The sequence below is a fragment of the Phodopus roborovskii genome, unplaced genomic scaffold (assembly GCF_943737965.1).
Source record: "Phodopus roborovskii unplaced genomic scaffold, PHOROB, whole genome shotgun sequence".
Classification (NCBI taxonomy): Eukaryota; Metazoa; Chordata; class Mammalia; order Rodentia; family Cricetidae; genus Phodopus; species Phodopus roborovskii.
The window spans coordinates 9,674,468-9,697,366 of NW_026126567.1; the positions used below are offsets into that span (position 1 = coordinate 9,674,468).

At 44.4% G+C, this 22,899-nt stretch overlaps 1 pseudogene; it reads right to left on the reverse strand.

Moving 5' to 3' along the window:
- Positions 1-224: 224 nt before the first annotated feature.
- On the reverse strand, positions 225-789 carry LOC127235236 (zinc finger CCHC domain-containing protein 9-like; annotated as a pseudogene).
- Positions 790-22,899: the final 22,110 nt, after the last annotated feature.

Consider the following 22,899-nt stretch of genomic DNA (forward strand, 5'->3'; position numbering starts at 1 on the left):
GTGTAGTTGTAGCATCCCATACTTTCCTCCAAACATTTCTTGATAGAATGTAGGGAACTGACTTTTTTTTCCATGAACATCAGAGCACACTATACAACAGTTTTGTCTCCAAGGAGCTCAGCTCCAGCTTATAGAAAAGGTCTACTTTGGAGAGGAGCAATGAGTTTGCAATTAGCAATAGTAGTACCATTATAAACAATGAACATCTTTGGGGATCTTTTGCATTATGTTTTTTGGAGTTTAGGCCCATCCAGAATTTCTTCCTATTCTTAGGGCATCCCCTTTGCCCAGCGACCAACTGTGACTGCCAGATCTGAATTTTGACATCCAGGGTAACAGGGCCACCATCATCCGCGTAGACTCTTCCATGGTTATCAGGACAGGAAGTAGAACAATGTCCCATCTCACACAAACAAGACATTTTGTAAAAGGAAATCCTCCAAGAGCAGGGTCTCCCTCAGTTCTGCACCTGGTTATCTCATTCTCTGTGGACCCATACTGGTGGGCCGCACACTCCAGGGCCATATCCTGCCTGATTTTTAAGAGCAGCTAGCCAATTAGCCATTCTACAGTCACGTTTCCACAAAGGAAACTTATCATTGCAGTTTTCTTTGGGGCTTCTCTTTTTAATCATCTTCCTTCCAACTGACTTTCTTTAAAGAACTGCAGTTTCTTTCCCCATTTCCTGGCTGTCTGCTGTCATCTCCCTCCCCATTGTGAACCATCTGTGAATTCTCTTAGGTAGTCCACGAATCCGCTCACACGATCTTTCTTCTTTCTGTTCAATTTATGTTTTGTTTGGGAGGGGGTGCTTCATTATTTCCTTTTTCCGTGAGTGTGTGTGTGTGTGTGTGTGTGTGTGTGTATGTTTGTGTGTGTATACTGATGCTTTCATGAACACAGACACAAGCGTATGTAGGTGCCTATGCACGCATGTGCTTGTGGAGGCCAGAGGTTGATGTCTGGAATCACCCTCAATTGCTTCCATCTTATTCATTAAGGCAGGTCTCTTAATCTATCCCAGAACTCATCAATACAGCTCGTCCTGCTAGTCATCTTGTTCTGCCTATCTTCTGTTTCTGTCATCCGAGGCTAGAAGTATAGGTGGGCTACCACACCCACCTGGCATATTTTACGTGGGTTCTGGGAATCTGAACTCCACTACATTCTTATATGACAAGTGCTTTAAACACAGAGATAGCTCTCAGTCTCGGGGTTTTGTCTTTTTTTTTTTTTAAATGCAGATCTGAATGGCTTCAAGTTGTCACTTGTGAAATCATGTTTTTCTAAGAGCTCTTCTTCATGTCTTCCCATGACAGGCAGGTGAGGGGGCTGCATTACCTGTGATAGTCACTTATGCTCATCTGTCATGGTTTCCAGAGGCCCCTCCCCAATCCCTTGAGAATCTTCAGAGCATCAAGTCAGCGAGGCAGAGAAGCTCCTACCCTCTACAGTGACTAGACCATTGAAACTGATTGCACATCTCCCCAAGGAGTTATTGAGTTCCCTCGCTGGGACATTGAAGAAGATGGTAGAGCGAGAATGGATGTCTTGTCTTGGATATAATTGGGATACATTGTATGCATGTTTGAAATTATCAATGAATACATAAAAATATTCTAAATGACCCTCCCTGGGCTTGTCTGTCTTGACAAAGGAAGGTGATTGGGAATTGAAAATATTAGTAGTAAACAGTTTTAAAAACAATTCAAATCAGAGGGCTAGAGAGATGGCTCTGAGGTTAAGAGCACTGGCTGCTCTTCCAGAGGACCTGAGTTCATTTCCTAGCACCCACATGGCAGCTGACAACTGCCTGTTCCAGGGCATTTAACACCTTCACACCAATGCACATAAAAAAGTTAAATAAAATACATAAAAAAGTATGAGAGAAAAAGGGGGAAAATGTCAGAATTTTTCTGTATGGGATCATCAGGTGCAATGAACTGAAAAGACAGATGTGATCAGTTTTTGTTTTTAAATAGAAATGAAAGCTGGGTATGGTGACTGATGTCTATAATCCTAGCACTCAGGAGGTTAACCTGGTCTACAAAGTGAGTTCCAGGGCAGTCAGGAGAGAAATGTTGTCTTGACAAACAAGACATAAAAGAAATGTAATGGGAAGCCTTGCATTTTCTTATCTTTGGGGTTGCTGTGGTGACCCAGCAGCCTCTGGAGATTCCTATGTGACTCACCTTGCAAATGCTGAGCTGTGGAAAATGTTTTGCAACTGGTTTAGCAGTGGCCTCTCCCAATAACTGTAAGGGAATTCCACAGTGTCCATTTTTCATGGATACTAAAGGTTAACAGTGATGTAAAGGAAAGTCACAATGCAACACTATTACTTCTTAGCTAGTATTCAATCCTTTGCATGTCCTTCAGTTCCTCTCATAGAAAGGTAGGGGCCAGTGATTAGATTTGGCCAGTGGGCCATTTCCATTTCCAAGTTCAGGTAATGAAAAGCACAAGCCTTTCTTTGTGCTCTTCATATTTAGATTTGACAAGGAATCATTCCAAGATGAAAGGATCTTCTTCGTTAAACAAAGAAAACTAAACTATTGTTTAGAGTTGCTTGGCCTCCAATTTATGTTTTGTCAATAACAATCAATAATTTATGTGACGCTACTGAGGCTTCAGTCTATTTATGGCTGCTGCAGAGGTTAGGTTACCTGAGCTAATAGAAATATGCATTTCCTTTGCACTTGAGTACTTGCATGGCTGATGGCCTAGATGTGTTTAAATGAAGACGTCATCATCTCAATGTACGTATTGATTTATGTTTTAACTTCTGCATTTTCAATGTTGACTTGAAATCCCTTTGGCATGGCTTGAGTCACTCACTAACCTTGCGTAAGGTGCTTTACCGTGCTGGATCCCCATTCATTTGTAAGAAATGGACCACTGAGATGGCCCAGTGGGTAAAGATGCTGGCTGTGTGAGGAAGACAGTCTGAGTTTGGTTCTGGGAAGCAGTATATAGGTAGATGAAGAGAACTGTCTACAAAGCTGCCCTTCGCATGTGCACCATGGCAATAATAATCACGAGAAAACTTATTTTTAAGCTGAAAAGTGAGTGGGTATCTCAGGTGAATCTACTACTAACTACTCATATGATTTTAAGTAAGATCTTTGTTGTCCAAATGCCAATCTCCTCTCCAGTTAGGAAGAGAAAATAATGTTCCCTGTATCTTATTCACAGTTGGGCAAGTAAGAGAATTTATTTTACAATGTATACTCTGTATTTATGCATTTCTTGTATTTTGTAACATTTCATTTTTACTTTTGTGTATTTCTATATTTTGCTTTAATTAAGAGTCTCCTAGGGTAGTGACTATCAATTCCTGAAGATAGAAACAACTCTTCTGACAATTCATGTCCAGATTTTCTGTATTCATCCTTAAATTTCTTGAGATTCTTGGAGGGAATGTGTATCAATATTTGTCCACCTTATTTTTAATTGCAGCCTTTCACTCACAAATGGCAATATTACTTGTTTGTAGCACGTGGCATTTTCAGTCACATGATCCCAAGCTGCCTTCTGGAATCCTTGCATTGCAAGATGAAGGAAACCTGGGGGTTTTCTTTGCCAGCAATCATTGCTCTCAAGTGACAGCAAGCTCCATGGCAAACAAAAGAGCAAGCTCTGTAGGTCCATGGCAAACAAAAGAGTGGCCTATGCTGGGCCACTGTGGTCACTCACTCTGTTCCTTGTTTGTCTCTCTAATTCACAGAGCTCTCCTGTCCTCACTGTCTCTCTGCTTTATTCCTTTCCTTTTCCTCTCCCAGACTGTACTCATTCTAGGATGCCTTTCCTTTTAAGGGAACCTGGACTCTTGCTGTGGTTGAGCTTGTGAGCTGGTAAAGGAGAAACATTGAAGCAGAGCTCTGAGACTTCTCTCTCTGTCTCTGTCTGTCTCTCTCTCTCTCTGTCCCTCTCTCTGTGAGTGTGCAATGCAAGCTCAAATAGTGTACACCCTAGTTAAGGAAGGGTGAACTTCTGCCAGAAGCAGAGGGCAAAGTTAAGTCCACACCTGAAGAACACACTCCAATACACAGATAAACAGAGAGCCTGCCCTGTGTCCCAAAGGAAGCTGAAACGGTTGCACTGACAAACAGACCAGTTGAGAGCAATTGCTGTCCCAGTCTCTTATCTGAAACCAAACAGGAATAGGCACAGAATGTCTGCAGGAAGGAAGTCACCTGAGAAGAAGTCCAGGATCACAGTTCCCAGTGTCCCCTGGGAAAGAGGACTTTTGCACCATGGCTCTCTTAGCTCCCTTCTGCACTCAGACACTGAGAACATAGAAAGCAAAAAATCTTGGGCAGGATCCCACCATGTACTAGGTTTGGGGGCAGGGAACACAAATCAATTCCAGATAATGACAAATTGGATTTGTGTACAGATCCCTTCTTTCTTTCCCTTTTCAGTACGTCTGCCTGAATTTTGTGGTTGTTTTCAGAAAGATTGGCGCCCCCAAATGAAAGGTAGAAAGAACCAATTGACTAGTCTCAAAACAAAACAAAATTCAACAAAGGCTCTATTTTTCCTCAATGACTATTCCCATGGAAACTAAAAGCTCAACTGGCTTGGAGTTACCTGACTGCAAAACAATGCTACTCTATGAAAGGCAGTCAGCCTTTCACTCACTCAATTTAAACATGGCTCCACAGAAACTGTCCAAGTTCTCCGAGAGGATGTGGTCTTCAGACTGGAGACCAGGGCAGACAAATTTAAGGCTAAAAGGAATGTTTTCCTTTTGGGTGAACCAAAAAATAAAAATCAGAAGAGTGCCACTCTTTTTGGATTAGGCCGACATACACAGTAAGATGTCCTGTTCAGATACTGGCTGTTAAACAGAACCTAGTCTGATAGGGCTCTCCCTGGCTTCCCAGAAGTAGGTAGCTGCTTTGATTTGGTGATTTTAAAAAACGGGTTTGGGATCTGTAAGAGCACATTTAGCTGTTTTTTGGGATCCTGCATACTTTATACTTAATACAGCATATTTACCCTGACATGGGCTCATTGCCAACTTACTCTTTGGAAACATGCACATTGGCTTTAGACACATGACAGGGAGAGAGAAATATAGCCACACCATGGAACCAGTTGACTGAGCAGGGAAAGGGATTTGTGTGTGTGTGTGTGTGTGTGTGTGTGTGTGTGTGTGTGTGTGTGTGTAAGTCAAGTGTGGGGAATCTGCTATAACTTGTCTCCAATTTTTGTATTTCACCCGATATCTCAGGAACCCTTCCAAACACCATCCCCTCCAGAGAAGAAATAGACACTTGTGCCATAAAGTTACTGACAAATATGGGCAGGGCTCCCTACACCAACGACAGTGAATACAAGGCAGGAGGCCTTGCCTCTTTATCCTGGGAATTCATGTCACCATTAGCTTTCACTTAAACACATCTCCTTGGCAAAGGGAACACTGTAATAGATGTTGGTGTGAACTTTGAGTTGGGTATATAGCAGCTAAGTGTGTATATGTATGTGTGTGTGCACAGGTATGTGCACATGTGTATGTGTGTATGTATATGTGTGTGCATGTTTGTGCACATGTGTATACGTGTGTGTGTGTGTGTGTGTGTGTGTGTGTGTGTTGTATAGATAAGAGGACAACTTTCGGGAGTTGGTTCTCACCGTCTGCTTTATTGTGAAGCAGACTATCTCTCATTCCTGCTGCTGAGCTGTGCACGCTGGGTTAGCTTGTCCTGTATGCCTCTGTCTGACTCTCCCGTCTCTGCCTCACATCTCACACCAGGAAGGCTGCGATTTCAGATGCATGCTTTTTGTGGGAATTTTCCTGATCAGACTCTTGGGGTGTCAGGTTTGTGCATCTGACTAGCACTTTTACCTGCTGAGCCATGTCCCTGGTCCTGATAATATTTTTTTTAAATAAGAGAAATATCTAGAATTTGAATGAACACAAGCTCATTAAAAGCAACTTCAATTACATTCAGTTTCTTTGGGGACAAGTCGTGTATCTTATTTGCTGTTTTGCCTTCTGTATTCAGCATATGGGACTTGGGTTAACAACTATTGCAAGACAAGACCGGACACCACTGGGCATATTATCTCTCCACAATTTGTATTGGACATGACCATACAACCTAAAGATGGATGTCAACTTCAAGATTTTTTTTTTCTCTCCTTCCCTGTTACCTTAATAATGCTATTTTTATTTTGACAGCAGCTCATCACCCACTCTTACAGTGATGTGGCCAGGAGCAATATATCATCACCATGGGTGTCCACAGTAACTTTTGATATCTTTTCTGAGTGTGCACTCTGCTCCAATTGGTCCACAGAGAATGACTGGAAGGGAGGAATATTCCATCCATCCAACTTCTTATACCTTAGAGGCTATCTGACCAGGGTTGTATGTGATTTGCATTTCTCAACAGCCCCAGACTGACACTGGTACGATCCACCGTAGAAGAGTCTTAATGTCTAGCTTTCCTATTTATGTGAAAAACAAGTGCATCTCACACTGGTTTACATATCACACTGGGTGTTTTGCAGCAGTGGCACAGAGACGACTGAGCATTTCAGTCTGAGACCTCCAGATGCAAACTAGAAGGGGAAACATCCATGTAGAAATGAGCATAAAGGCAAATGGTACACACAATGAAGGGGTTTAGAACCAGAGTTCATGGTTGTCCAAGCATCTGGGGATTAGCCTGGGCCTTAAATGGTTTCTCTTAGCCTGTGATGCCATTGTTAAAGGTTGAATGAAATGACCACAAGGCTTCTTTTCTTCTCTCTCTCTCTCTCTGTATATGTGTGCATGTGTGTTCATGAGTGTAATTGCAAGCATGTGTCTGCCACATGTAGAGGTCAGAAGACTACCTTGCTGTTTTCTCCTCCTATGTTGCTTGAGATGAGGTCTCTTTGCAGCTTTTCCACAGTGTATGGAGATTCTGGAGATCCTGTTTCTGATTCTTGTCTCTGGATAGGATACTGTGTCTGGCTTATGTGGGAACTGAGGCATTTGAACTCAGATCTTCATGCTTGTGTGGCCAATGTTTTACCCACCTATCCATCTCCCTAGCCCTATAAAGCAACTTTCTTTATAGCTCACCACTGTCCTCCACACTAATTCTACTCTGGAGGTCTATTAGCTTGCATGGCTTAGGGGAAGAAAAATCTCAGGGAGTTCCTAAAGCTTTTTAGTCTCGTTCATTTTTAATATTAAGTAGAATCTCAGCAAAGGAATTGAATAATCTGGTCCTATGTAATTCCAAGTGAAGAATCAGGACTGGCTCTGTGGAGTGTTACAGAATGACAAGGTGTGGCTTCTTAGCAAAGGTAAAAAAATAAATACTGTAACTGTCTTGGAAGTCGCCATTAGGACCTACTGGCTTCGGCCCCTGAGTTTGTTTGCTCTGGGGAAGCTAGCTGCCATACATACTCTCAGGGTAAGCAAATAACCCTTACAAGACCACATTGTACAGAATTGGCCAAAAGCAACTTGCCCCATGTGTGCACAGTACTCATAGGCATAAAATTTCCAGCCAGACTAAGGCATTGTGATAATTGTGGCCCTGGAAGATATTTGACTGTAGCCTAAATGAGATCCCAAACAAAGGCTGGCCAGAGGAGCCAATCCTAGTTCTATAGGCACAAAGCCACAAGCTGTTAGAGCAGTTGTTCTCAATCTTCCGAATGCCATGGCCCTGTAATACAGCTCCTTATGTTGCAGTGGCCCCCCAACCATAAAATTAATTTGATTATACTTCATAACTATAATTCACTACTGTTATCACAACGCCTTTAATCCCAACACTTCAGAGGCAGAGGCATGCCAAATCAGCAAGTGCCAATCCAATGAGAGACCTTTATTTCCAAAATACAAGGTAGATGTTCCCTGAAGTGTGACACCTGAAATGTTCCTCTGGCTTCTGAATGACAGTGCATCCCCTTATTGTGTGACAAAACTGCTCCTGGGGAACATCTACTCATCCCAGATAGGGAACCTATGACAGGCCAAAGTATTGATATCACCCAAATCAAAATTAGTGAATCCATGGGTTTTATTGAGGCTACTTACAGGAATATGAGTGAGGGGGCCACTTACAGGAGCAGAAATGATTCAAAGACAGATGTGTCACCAAGGCCCACCCCAGCATGGGTGATGGCTCACAAAGGCTAGGAAACCTGCTGCACAGCCTGCAGGAGAGCGTCCTTAGCAGGTGCCTCGGTTTGTCTAAACCTCTTGCAGGCAGCTCAGCTGGCTTCGGCTTCTCTCAGGCAGCTGGTCTGGTCTCAGAGTTCTCTTTGTAGCTTGGCTCTGCTTACTCCAGCAGGGAATTGTCTAATGAATCTGCTCAGTTTTAGGGACTTCCTGAAGCTACTTTTGTTGTTGTTGTTTTATTGTTTACTTCCCTGCTTAAGGAACTTCTCTGAGGGATGAAATGCTTTAACTAGAGAGGAGACAGCTACATAACACTCCTGCCCCCTACATACATCTGTGCTTACCTGAGTCAGTCAGTCAGACAGACAGACAGACAGAAAGACAGACACAGACACACTTGACATGGGCCAAGCATGGAGGAATTCAGGAGGACAAGAGTTCCAGGCCACCATCGGCCACATAGCAAGTTAGAGGCCACCCTGGACTATTTCAGACCTTGTCTCAAAAATAAAAAAAGAAAAAGAAAACAAACAAAAATTGGCATGAAAGATTTAAAAAGTTGCTGCAGATCTTTGTTGCCTTTTTAAATTTTTGTTCCTTATTCTTACACCTCATTAGAATGAGTACTGGCTTCTGTTGCCATCATTTGTTATGTCATTTAAGTTTTCTACCCAACCTGGACGTCAATGGGACCAATATGTTGGTCTAGGACACTTCCTTCCTATATCCCGGTGATTGCTATCTCTGTGGTCTGCTTCTGAGAAAGCTGTATTGCAGAACTTAATTGATTTAGTGAAATGATATCCAAGCCAGGTTGGGTAGTCATGGCCTTGGGGGGGGGGAAGAAAAATCAAAAATAGTAGGAATATTCATTATAAAACAGAAGTCTGGAAAGCTGCCCATGCTGTTAGAAAAACTTCTCACCAGACAGTGCAAATCCCTGTTCAGATTTGAGTGTGTAAAATTCCAAAAACAGTTTCTCTATTTCAGAGGGGAAGAGAGGGTGAGGAGAGAAAGACATGGAAACAGGAAGAGGAGAGGGAACGAACCACTTTTGTAGCAGTGACCTAATTCTGCTAAGAAGGAATTTACTTGTGAGGATTAGATAATTTGTTAAATATTTAATTACAGACTTCCATCCAAAACAGAAAACATTTCTTGGTGGGCGCTTTTGGAGGGATCATGTTCCAGTTACTCCTTTCCTCTAACGGCTGGCTCGTGTGACCCTGTCCATGTGTGAGCTTGCTCCGCCTCTCTCCACCCCTGAATGAGTCTGAGACTATCTGTTGACCCGAGATAAAGTATCAGAGGACTTTGAAGCACAGTAAATGCTTTACCTGTTTGAGTTTCATTCTTATTTTCTCTTTTATATTTAGTCATTTTCTAGAAGAGAGGAGAAAAACGGCTTATGTGACATTATAGAAACATTGAAATTCAAATGAGAAAACAAGCCACTGTATGATGACTGTTAAGTAATTTTCTGTTAATTGAATCATTTTCCCCATTGATTTGCATAAAAAAATGATGATTGGTTTCCATGGGGGCAGGTGGCTTTCAACAAAGCAAAAATCACACGGATAAGTGCAGAATGTCTTCAAGCCGACAGTTAGAACTGGAGAATGGGTCACGGGAAAGTGTGAAACGTTATGCTGAGCACATTGATGCTTAGAAGGGAGAGGCTTGGGCACCAGGGCCTTCAAGTGGACTCGGAGGAATTGGAATCTTTCTATTTATTGTAGGGGCCATAGTCTCTGAATAAAGCAGGTGAGTAGATACACAAATTCAGGGTCTGCTTGGAGACTAGCAGCTACTGTATGGATGCTAGAGATTCAGGCATGGTCTATTTATTTATTATTGATTATCTATTTGTTTGTGAGATAGGCTCTTGCCATGGCCTCACCTGGCCTCGAATCCCCTCCCTTATTCAAGTTGTCTTTGCTTTGATCCTCCAAAGGCAGCCTTGGAAGCACTAAAATTGTAGGCATTTGCTTCCATGCATAACAACGAACAATAGATGTATCCACAAGAATTAAGGCCATGTCAGGATTTTGGGGACAGCTGAAGAAGGTCAGAGACAGCAGCCTGGTTTTCTTGCCTGAAGGCAGGCAGGTGGTTCTTATACTTTCACCCTCTCAGAGGGCATCCCCGGCTGTCCGAGTAGCCCCCCCAGCCAGGAACAGTTTCGAGTCTCCTGAGCTAACTGGCGTCCACCTGTAATCCCAGAACACTGCCACATCTGCCAGCCAGATCCTGGTTAGGAGCCACCCCCTGGAAGAAGATTGTGGAGAGCGGACCTCATGAAGCAAGAGCGGACAGCGGGAGAGACGGTGGGCGCAATATCAACTGTCCAGCAAGTTGTCTGTGTCACTCCCCAGCGGCATTCCCAGGATATCTTGGGCAACTACTAGTTGCTGTGTGTGTGTGTGTGTGTGTGTGTGTGTGTGTGTGTGTGTGTGTGTCTGTCTGTCTGTCTGTCTGTCTGTCTATCATCCACTTAAAGAAATACCACTCATCTTTCAAAAACAGTTAATGAGATTTAGGTTCAGAGAAGTTAAATAATTGGCCCAAGGTCCTATATCTGAGATTCATCCACTCGGATTCAAATTCTGGTCCATACAAGGGAAATTCTCATCTCCTGCTCACATCTAAGACAATGACTCAAGTATTAGCCGAACGTATCAGAATCACCTAGGGAAAGCACCTTGGTCCCAGAGTCTCTGAGTAAGCAGCTCTCGGCAGCAGATGGGGTGCTGAGATGAGCCTTTCTGCCCTTGAAGGTGTTTAGCATAGAGGAGTACAGGTGTTCTCTCTCTCTCTCTCTCTCTCTGTTTATGTGAATGCGTGAGGGAGAAAGAGAGTTTCTGTACATTGTATTTATAAGTACTTTAGTATGTGTGGGCTTGTTTTTCTGAGTATCATATGGAAAAAAATATCTAAGACAAGAGTTAACTGTGCATGATTTCCTGATTGAGCATAATTTTTTGAGTTGATTATTTATTCTTTCACTGTGAGTTTTTTTAAAATCAACATTGATAAGTAAATGTCCCCAATCTTGCCTTGGCATTCGCAGAAGTAACGTTAGTCTTGATGAATTATTTGCTTATTCGTTGAATGCATAATTTAATTCTACAGGAATTGCATGGCAGTTTAGCACATGTTAAAGAGATACTGTTTCTTCACTTCAGGAACCCACCATTCTTTTAATGGGGAGGGGGCCATCTAAGGGAATTAGCAAGCAGCTAGTTCAGACACTTGTGGATTTAGTTGACCTTGATGTCCCTCTCAGGTACAGATGCGCAGATTTCAAGCCACAGTAGATAGCAGGTGGTAGGTACTGTGACTCTTGAAGGAGAGACACAAAGAGCTGAGTATGAACTCAGACCCGTCTCTAACTTGGGAGATTGTGCTGTGCCATCTCTCAGCATCTGCAGTCTTCCTGTGAAGTAGGGATGGGGGCTTCCAGTACGAGCCTGTGGGACACAGGTCAAGATTAAATGAGATAATGAGTGAGTATACAAACTCTGAAATGCAATTGGTTCTTAATGAACTATTGTGATTGATGTGATATTAGAATGTTACAATTAACCTTAGCAACACATTCTCTCTTCCCTCCTCTCCTCTCTCCCTACCTTCCCACCAGGATCCACTTTTCTGTTTATTATAAAGAGTACAATTTCAGTGCAGAAAGATGGAAAAGATGCAATGGGCAGGCATGGGAGGTGTATGGAGCTTCCTTGCATTCTCTAGGCATGCCATCTCTCTGGTATGAGCATGGACTCATCCACCTGGGAGATCCTCAGTGAAACTTTTCTTCTAGAAGGTAAGCTGATGGAGTTTGACAGAGTGTTCACACCTGTAATCTTAGTGCTTGGGAGTTAGAAACAAGAGATGTAGGAGTTCAAGTTTGTCCTCAGGTACACAGCAAGTTATAGGCTGCATGAGACCCCTGGCTCAACTCAAAACAAACAAAAGAATCTAAGATGTTCCATCTCTGGTGTTCAATTAATACCATCCTCCCCAACAAGTAGCCTGCCCCCCTTTCTCCATGTGCTAGGGTGTCTTTCCATTGGTGTCCTCTCAAGCCTGATTCTTTCTCATTCTTCAAGATGAAGCTGGATTTTCTCCCTCTACATGAAGCCTGAATGATCTTCATTACTTTCAGTAGAATTTAGAATGGTTTCTTATGGCCTCTTCATTCCTTGCACTTTGTCTGAAATTATGTACACATGTGTGACCTCCAAATGATGGAAGCTCCTTGAGGAGACATCTTGGGTCTTCATATTCATGAGTGCTATCCTCTGCCAGGGGTAGTTGGTGATCTCACAAATTCATATTGCCTCAGAAAAATACACTCAATGCTAGTTTTAAGATCTTGGGAGACAATGTGAAGACTAGGGTGAGCTGGGTGGTGTGCTTAGGGAGCAGAATCTGAAGATAGCCTCATTGACGTCCTTGTTAGATACCAAGTTACTGAAATCATCAGATACTCCAGCTACATACATTGCCTAAGATGGTTTTTATTGGCAACTGGGCTTTACAATTTGAATAGTAATAGTTTTTACTTTCATAATTGCCAGAAACTGGTGCGGCGTTATCCAGATCCTTGACTATTCAAGGCCACAGAATTGCAGAGTATCTGTCTGTCACTCACCAAGCATTAAAGTAGATGCTGGAGATACAGACACATGCTTTGGACAGATTCAGCCCCATCTTGCCTTTCTTAGAAGTCTTGAAGGGTTGCTATCAGGGATGGAGAACCACAAAGATCTGTGTATCAATGGTTTAGGAGAATTATGTCCCATAAGAAGAATAGAGAGCAAACACTGTTGTAGTAGCTGGGAGCGTGCACAGACATGTGAGGAGGAGTCCTTTAGTGGTTTGTACCCATGCAGCCATGCTTTTGGTGGCTTGCCTGATTCCTGGCACTCAGGCCTGGTGGTTGGGTTCATACTCCAACAGGTACCTATTTTCTAGAGATATGGCCTATATCAATGGCAGTACCTCTCCTCAAGATGCCCGGAGATGATACCTGCTGTGTGACTTTCTGAGGGGATGTGAACAGGCACTATTCACCTCAGACAGGACACCAAGAGCAGACCACAAAGAACAATTCCATTCAAGTCTATTTCGGTGAACCAGTGTGTTGACTGGGGTCACTCACAGGGGCATGGATGACTTCTACAGCTGAGTCACTGAAAATCCGTCCTGCTAAGGGTGACCGATCAGCCGTTGCCTTCCTAGAGCTCCATGCACGCCTTGGAGGAGTCTCATGAAGCTGTCTGTTGCTTATATAATCTTGCAGAGAGAACTCCAGAGTCGTATAGGTTGCTTGAGAGCTTTGTAGGTACCCACTCTTCAAGCCCCCATACTCCAATCCAGGGGAAATAGATGTACGCCATCCTTCTTTTGGGTGGCTGTGTCCATTTGGATGGGCAGCTTGTTATGATAATGTGATGGGGATCCTTGGTGGATTCCATGTTGGGTGAGGGGACAAACATGCCAGACAGTCAGAGTTTAAGTGAGAAGTGTTATTAGAAAGGGAAAGGAAGGGGAGAAGAGAGAAAGGGTTAAAGAGACAGAGGACAGAAGAGAGGAGGGAGACAGGAAAAGTCCGGTCTGCCCCAGGGGAAGAGCTGGAGGGGGGGGGAAGAGTGTGTAAGTGTGTGTGTGCGGGGGCGGGTGTCTGTGTTTTAAAGGGGCCCTTTGCACCTGCATGTACACTATGCAGCCCTAGAACCCTGGGCTGACCAGAGTACTGCCTGAGTGCGTTCTGAGTGACAGGGGCAGGCCAGCCTAATGCCTCAATCATTACACAGCTAACACCCAGTAATCAGTGTTTGTCCTCAAGGTTGACAGTTCCTTGGGCTTCTCACTGGGTCCAGGCCATCACTGAGACCATAGCTGGACTTAGTTCTTTCCCCAATTCTTTCTCTTCCTTTCCCCTTCAAGAACAGAGACCTGGTAACCACTCCCACAAGTACCTATCTTGTGTTCTGCTTGTAGGGCTTTATACTTAAGATAGGCCAGGGGAGCTGGTGTTGTTACTGTCAACACTGGTGACACTGAGGGCCTTATCTGATTCTTCTCCAGCCTTGTGACTGCCCCTCCTGATTTGCAAGCCACACAGCTGAAGGACGGAACGATTTGAGGAACTTCGCTTAGGTACACTCAGTGGCCAAGCTGGGGCCAAACTCTTACAATTTCTCTTCTGTGTTGGGAAGGAGCGCCACGGCCTTCCATCTCTGCACAAAGTCAACCATGAAACCAGGAGCAATAACGCCAGCTGCGGAGTCTTCCAGTCACCGTGGGACTTTAGATTCAGTGGGGATGGTGAGAAGGAAGCTGCGGTCTCCAGGCTGTGTGAGCAGTGCTTTGGAGGGGCGATCAGGGCTCTTGAGTCACGTGATGTCTGACAGGACCGCTTTGGTTTTCTATTCTGTACCACAGAGTACCACAAGTGACTACTGAGGGCAACGGAAATAGATGAATAAAAAAAAGAAAGAAATGGATAGATGGATGCTGGCTATGGTAGAGAAGGCAGCATCCCATATAATTAGAAAGAACTGGATCCTGGATGGCAGTAGGGTGAATTTTCTCAGTAAAGCTTGTCTTGCTGTCAGGGACTTGTGTTCGGAACGACAGAAAAGGCCCGCTACTTTTTTAGCAGAACGGTCCAAGAGTCAACTCAGCATTAAACAGTGTAGCTTCTAAGTGGAAGAGATTTTGTGGGTCTCTAAGTCCAGCTCCCCTCACATGGTGTGATTCCAGTATTACAGTGAACAAATGAGCAGCTTCTGCCTCCTGTGGCTGGAAGGCTTTACTAAGGCAGCTGCTAAAATAGTTCTGCTTGGAGCCTCCCGCACAAACTGGGTCAGCAGGTCAATTGGGCCTTTTATATGCCAGCCAGGCTGCCCGTGCTTATGTCTAGGGTCAGATCTGGGACAGAAAGAGACTCTGGCCAAAGAAATCCACTTAGGATGTTACTGTTAGATTCTGACTCTGCGGAGGAGCCCTTCATTATTTATAGACTGAACAATTGTGTTTTGCACAGTAACCTTATTTGGGCATCTGAATAAGCAAAGGCTAAGAGGGGAGAACAAAAATGCATTGATTTTTTTTTTCTTCTCAAATGAAAGGTAGATGGAGTGATTTTATGTTTATGGACTCTTGGCTGTTTGTTACACAGGCATCAAGAGTTAGAATGGAATTAATCCTCTAATCTACACTAATGGGAGCATTAAAAGCACAGTTGCTTGTTTGTTTGTTTTTAAGTCTATCTTTTGATGTTTTTAATATATTCCACTGTAGCCTGGCGCAGTACACGGAGGATAATGATAATATTTTTGCATGTATCAAATGCTTATTACGATTGGGATGGGCACCGTGCAGAAGTGCATGTATTTGCACCCGGTCTTTACTGCATACAAAGTGGAAAGATGTGCACCCAACTCCCATTTTGTAGACGAGAAAGTTGAGGCTCAGGAAAGAGCAGTGGCTGGCTGAGGTGAATCCCAGTCTTTGGTATTAGGGTTCTACATCGTGGGGCTGCCCAAGACACAGTTACCCAAGGAAGGCTGCACTCACCGATGGTTTTGGTCACTTCCGAGTTAATCTATTTAAGTAGTAATAAACAAACCTGAGGCTCTTTAGGCTGGAATGCGGAGTGGGCACGTTGGCGACAGCCATCAGGGAAGGATTCCTGGAGGTGGTGGGGACTGAACTGGGTCTTAAAGAATGGGTGAGACTAGCAGTAAATGAGGGGGAGAATGAGAGAGAGAGAGAGGGAAGAGAGAGAGAGAGAAGAGAGAGAGACAGAGAGAGACTTGGGTGGTAGAATTGTCTAGGCTAAAGGAATACTATGTACAAACGTTTGGAGACTGCTCAGCTGGGCATCAAAAACAGTGGCAGACAATCCCAGCAGGCTCTGTGGGCTACTGCTGCCGCAACCTCACAGTTCAGCGGAGAAGAAAGTCCCCTAGGTACCCTGAAAGCAAGAGAACAGAAATTGGAGAGAGAAAATGATTTGATTTATAGTTTGGTCAAATGAAGGCAAAAATTGGAGTCTAATTCGTCCCCTGCCGTGACTGTGGCCATCTTACAAAGGCCAGGTCACATGCCTTATGCAAATTCAACCATGAGACAAGTTAATGGGTCCTTACTTATGGGTGAAGCAGACCCGGGCCCAGGATTCCCTCATGCACTCTCTGTGACAGAGGCAGTTTTTTGTTTGAGACCTGAAGAAGAAAATAGAGTATTAAAGATTCCCCCATATTTAAAAACCCACTTATTTTGTTATTGATTTGTGTGTATGTGTGTGTCTGTGCACATGCGTGGGGCACCCACGGATGACAGAAGAGGGTATCCGCTGCCCTGGAGGCGGTTGTGAACTGCCTGCCACGGGGGCTGGGAACTGAACAGGTTGTGACCCGCCCGAAAGAAGTGGGTGCTGGGACCCAATACTGACCCTGTGAAAGAACATGAAGCATTTCTAACCATGGAGCTGTACTTCCAGCCCCAAGAAACCCCCATTAGTGAAAGAGAAGAGTCTTGAAGTTTTTGTGGTTATGCGGTCCCTCTCCAGCCTGGGGCAGGCAGAGTTCTGCATCCCTAGGCCCATGCCTTTGAAAGGTGAAAAGAGGAAGCCTGAACCATCCTTTGCTTCCCCCCCCCCAATCTGTTAAACACTCGATGTCTGTGGGTGAAGAAAGGCGACCATCCAGAGTAGGTGAAGGAGTATCTTCCTTAGAGTGTCTCTTCTCCCATCAGGACTTTGGCAGAGGTCACCATGACTGTGGGGCTAGTGAGGCAGCGGTCCTGTGAAGCAGGCAGTCATCCCCCCCCCCCCCCCCCGTCTGTACAGTAGCTCCATGCCAAGGTAAAGCCTCGGTTTGTCTGCTCTCTGTTGAGAGAGTTCAGAAATGGTTTCAAATATAAAATCCAATTTTCAAAAGGCAGCTAATTCAAACTGCTTAGAAGGAACATCTCCTGTTTGTCTACCTCTTCAGAAGTGGTTGTCTCCCCCTCCCCACTGGGTACCCCCCCCCCACGAGTCAGCTGGTAGAGTCTACGACTCAATTCCTCATTTGTGCTAACCACAGACCTTTGTCCCAAACCTGCTATCTGGCTAGCCTGGATGCCGTGGGATCGGGGCAATGATTAACTAACCCAATGGCTTTCCTTTCCAAATGGTGGTGTACAGCCACACTCAGAGGAGAGAGTCATTTTGGGGACATATGAGGAATGCCACAGGAACTCAGCCAAGCCACCTGCAGCTGACAATTGTTACAGAAAAGGTGTCAGAGTAGAGGGGCAGAAGGTAAGAACCCTGACAGTGTAGACAGCGAATTCCTGTGTCCTGAAGCAACAACATCATGGTGTTCAGGCTGTCTTGCCCTGTTTTTAGAACCCAGTATAAGGGGGCTGGAAGGATGGCTCAGTGGTTAAGAGCACTGACTGTTCTTCCAGAGGACCCAAGTTCAATTCCCAGTACCCACATGGCAGCTCACAACTGTCTGTAACTCGAGGATCTGCCACTCTCATACAGACATATATACAGGAAAAACACCAATAAAATTAAGAAAGGAAAAAGAACCTGATCTGTCTGTCTGTCTGTCATCTGTCTGTCTAGCTGTGGATGTGATCATGCCTTGGAGAGAGATGCCACTGAGAAAGAGATGCCACTGACCTCATGGAACCCTTTCTATATGGCAGGCCTGGAGGGCACAGTGTCTTTGGTCCCCCCAGCAGCTCTAAGAGTTTGGGATTACTGTGGTTCTGTGTTCCTGCAAAGTTTACTGCCTTGCCAAATACCCTGTAGCCAGGAATGCAGGGCAGGGACCTTTGCTGGGTTGGTTGAGAACATACATTGTTACCTGCACCTGGCGAGATCCCCCTAGAAACAAATGAGAAGGAGTAGTAGTTTTAGGGAGGAAGCCAATTGGCCATTGAGGCAGGTGGGCAGGTGGCAGGTGTTTAGGAAGAAATGTTTAGACAGAAGGCAACGTTTTGGGTGCTTTTTTCATTGAGGGCACGATGGTTTCTTCCCCATTTCCAGGAAAGATACTGCTGATATTACCGAGAGAAGCTTAGGTTTGAACCAGATCTCATGGGACCGCCCACACATCAAATGTGCTGAGTTCTACTCAGGTGATATCTCATCCAACAATCCATCATCTCTGTCAGACCATGTGGGAAGTACCATACAGGAGAAATTATGTGTGTTGGATTTTATGAAACGTGGCTTTCAATCCTGACCTAGTCACTTGAAAGTGTTCACAGATGCCTTATGTAGCCTGGCTGGGGACCAATCTCAGCTTTGTGAGGTCAGAGATGCTAAACTTAGCGTTGCTAGAGCTCTGGGCAGGCTGGGACATGTTAGATGCTCAGTATAGCTTTGCTGTGTGCACAAATGAACGAGCAAGTGAATGGAGAATGATTTTGCAAAGCATGTAGGTCCCCAAAGGTCTCTGCAGGATTTAAAGGAGGAAGGAACCGCAGGGGGAGTGAGACACACAGCAGCATGGTGACAGGGATTCCAGGCTCAGGGGACAAGGAAAGGCCAGCAGAGAAGACCGGATGATGAGAGAGCCCAGGGAGCCACAGTGGCTTCCTCATCCTGATTAAGTTTCTCAGAGCCCAGTGGCTTGCTGGGTGCTGACACCCTTTTATCAGCTCCTTTAGTCTCAGATCTCAAAACGCTGCAAGTGTTAATTAACCCTCTTCACTCCTAGTGAGACAAATATCATCGATTGGCCTTTCCCCGATGGGGAAATCCAGACACCTCAGATGATTTTCTAGGGCAATGCCCGGGTGGGTGCCACTTTCCATCCTGCCTCAGAATTGCCAGTCTTAGCAGGAAGCAGAAAGAAAGCTCAGATTCTTTGCACTCACCTCTCTGGTACCTCTTATATTCAAGAAACCAAAACGATTATGACATTGAAAAATCACTGTAAGTATTTCTGAGGGTTATTTTTATGTTTCCCATCATGTTCTCAAGCAAACATATCTCTTCATGTTTTGGGGGTTTTGGGGGTTCTTTTAGTGGTGTTGTGTGGATTTAAGGAGTCAACCTGAGCCAGAGTGTTCGTCCAAGGTCAGGCAATGATTCTGGTGCACAGGAAGAAAGCCTTCTCTGACCTCAGGGACTCAGGCATTTTCCCTTCAACGTCTTCCCTGCTTTTGCTTCTTATATTGGATGAATACTTATTTTCTTACAGGTTAGGTTTTGGGAACTTGGCAAGGCTCTCAACCATGGCTCTACTTTGTGTTATTAGCACAGGCAAAGAATCACACAGTAAAAATGAAAGGGCACAATAGAACATTCCTACCGAGGTGAGCATTAGGAGCATCAGATCTGTGATGTTCTGAGATGCACCAAAGAAGGGATTTCCCCAAGTCAACATGGACTCCTGGGGCTGATACTCTAGCGAGGACGGGGAGGGTGAGAGGAAATATGTGAGCAGAGACGAATAGATGATCGATAACACATAGGGCATTGGGGAAGGAATAGCCCAAACTCAAGAGAGGTAGGAAGAATCCTTCAGATGGAGAGGGGAAGAGGTCAAATGGGTAGACATGGGTAGAAAGTGTGTGATAGGGAAGGAATGGGGAAACTGGGGGATTGGGAGTTTAAGTTGGGCTGGAGTTGGGAGTAGGGTGGGGGAAAGAAGATATAGAGAGTTGTTGAACCCAAGCTAAGGATGTATGAAAAGTCATATGGAAACCCACTGTTTTGTTAGCTAACTGAGAAATATAAGCAAGGGCAGAAGTGATGGCTCAGCAGTTAAGAGTATGTCTTGCAGAGGACACAAGTTTGATGCCAGCACCTGTGTTGAGTGACTTACATGCCCCTCTACCTCTAGATTCAGGGATTTTGACAACTATGGTCTCTATGGGCACCAGTGCTTATATGAGTATGCTACCTTAATACACATAATTTAAACTAATAAAAATATTTAGTAATCTGTGGTTAAGAAAAAAGGGAGTTTGAATGAGGGCACCCCACATGTATGGGTGCTCCCACAAGATATAGGGTATTAAACAAAAATATCAGTGTCAGTCATGGGATACCCTTCTATGAGCCGTTGATCAGGGAGGGTCAGAAGCCCACAAAACAACATAGCCTATTGCCATGACTCTTGGTTTTCCACTAGAACAAGATAGCAAAATCTATTGTTGAAGACACCGTACACTTGTAGGACATGAAACCTCCTCCCTGCCAGCTAGCTTTCATAGTGATAGAAAACGCTATACAGGCAGCTGGGAGAGAAAAACATCAAAAAAAAAAAAAAAAAAATCAGTCAATGATTTTTATTCAACAGTGGGCCTCACATGCTAAAATACTTATCCAGCAGGGTTTGTCTGCCAGTGCAATAACTGAATGACTCTCTCTTTCTCTCTCTCTCTCTCTCTCTCTCCTTCCTTCCTCATGTATTGGCACATAAGTCATGACATATGACATATGAGGTCAAAGGACAACTACTGGGAGCTGGCTCTCTGTCCACCCATGTGGATCCTGGCTGCAAGTGCGCCCACCCACTGAGAAATCTCCCTTGCCCTCCACCTGGCTTGTGTGTGTGTGTGTGTGTGTGTGTGTGTGTGTACTGAGATTCAAATTCAGGCCCTGGGGCTTGCTCACACAGCAAACACTTTAACAACACAATGATCTCCCAGCCCACATTTAAAGTATCTGCGAACCATATTCTGATCGGATTTGAGGCTCGCTCTACTGGATGGAATTCATGCTCACCTCTACAAGTCTGTGGCTGTGAAGACTTCTCTAAGGGAAAAGCTGCGATTGTTCATTGCTTTTTCTGTTAGCTGGTCATATTTATGTTTATATCCAAACATTTGGGCTGCTGTCCAGTTTGGTCAGAGAAGCTCCTTTTGTTTCAACAGCGGAGAATAAATGATGTGAGATTTCAGACCTAAATGGGACATCTACTTCAAGTCTTTGTCCCTAAGGCTCTGAGCATATTGTAGAAGAGGAGACAGAAAGAATGTAAGGTCCAGAGAATGGGGAGAAAGGCCGTGTGATGGTGTTTTCTGGACATGCCATGGCCACTACATTCCTGAACTCACAACAGCTGTGGTTGCCTGCACAAGACCCAGAAAAGATCAAGCCAGGAAACATTCCAGCAGAGTTGGGGTGGTGACTCACCTCATAGTTTTTTCTACTAGCCAAGGAGCTAGTTTCTGGGGAGGGAGACACATATTTCTTAAGGAGTGTGACCACTTAAAGGTTGCTCGTGCTTTATCAAATGACCCTCCACCCAGATGTATGCCTGTGGGCTACATGAATTAGGTTCAATGGTTTTTAATGAGGAACAAAGCAAGAAGAATAGGGCACAAGAATAGAAGATACTCGGGGAGGCCCGAGAGACCTTGAAGCAAGAATGGATATGATAAAAATGCATTACATACATGCTTATAATTTTCAAAGAATAAATTTAAAAAATATATGAAGGCTTATTTATCAATCATCATGAAAGTCCTTGTTTATGAAGAATGTTGATCTCCCGTCTACATACTAACCAGACTCAACCTTCCTTAGCTTCTGAGGTTTGCTGTGTTTAAGGTAGTATGGTCTTAGTATGGAGAACCGATACAAAAGGCCATTTAAAAATTCATATAGAAATCTGCTACTCTAGAAGCTTTCTAAATATATATGTATATAAAAGGAATTTGAAATGAACTCACTGTATAAGGGGGAAGACAATGAATGTCTCAGCTAGATAGCTTATGCCACCAACTAAAACATCTAGTTCCAGGAATGGGTTATAGTGTGTTGAGTTATCAGATAAAGGGTCCTCACAGATCCCCAAATGTCACCTGCTAATGTCAAGGCTATTGCGTATCTTCCACAACAGCAAGGCCCTATTGCTGAAACACAATGCTGGAAGTTACTTTACATGCTGCAAACTCTGTGACCTACCACAGTGATCTGCCAGGAGGATATATTGGCACAACAATGACACAAATGTTATGTGAGTAATGACCACTTTTTAGTTGGACTGAAGGCCCACTCAATGAGATGGAACCCACACCTGACACTACTAAAGTGGCCAAGACCTGAGACTAATTAGGTCACAGGCCTAGGGGAAAACCTAGTGTATTCTGCTAAATGAACATAGAGTGACTCTTAATGACATACTGCTTTATCTGTAGATCCATGCATCTCTCAACCCTCCCAGAGAAGCTTCGTGTCACAGACGGCAATTAACACAGACACCCACAACTGGGAAATATGCAGAAAACAAGAGACTTTGGAGTACTCAGTCTTAAATGGGATGTCTTTATCAAAGGACTATCCTTGAGGCTCAGGGATTTGTGTGGCAGAGGAGGCAGAAAAATTACAAGAGCCCCATGTATCTAGGCTGAGAGAGTATCCCTCCATAGGGAATGGGCTCCCAAAGTCCATGCACTAGGGATAAATACTGGTTCCACTACCAGAGGCACCATAGACTGCCCAGGCTCCCAACCTACACCCATGTTCGGGGCCTGGTTCAGTCCTATGCTGGTTCCCTAGCTGTCAGTCTGAGGTCCATGATCTTCCACTTGTTCAGGTCAGCTGTTTCCCCATGTGGCTTTCCCCACCATGGTCTTGACACCTTTGTCCATCACTCCTCCCTCTCTACAACTGGATTCCAGGAGGGGAAGCGCCTAGGCTCTTCCCCAAAGGATGACAGACTTTGATGGCCTCACCCTCTCTGAGGAAGGGATGGGGGTGAAATGGGGGGTTGGTGGGGGGAATGGGAGGACAGGAG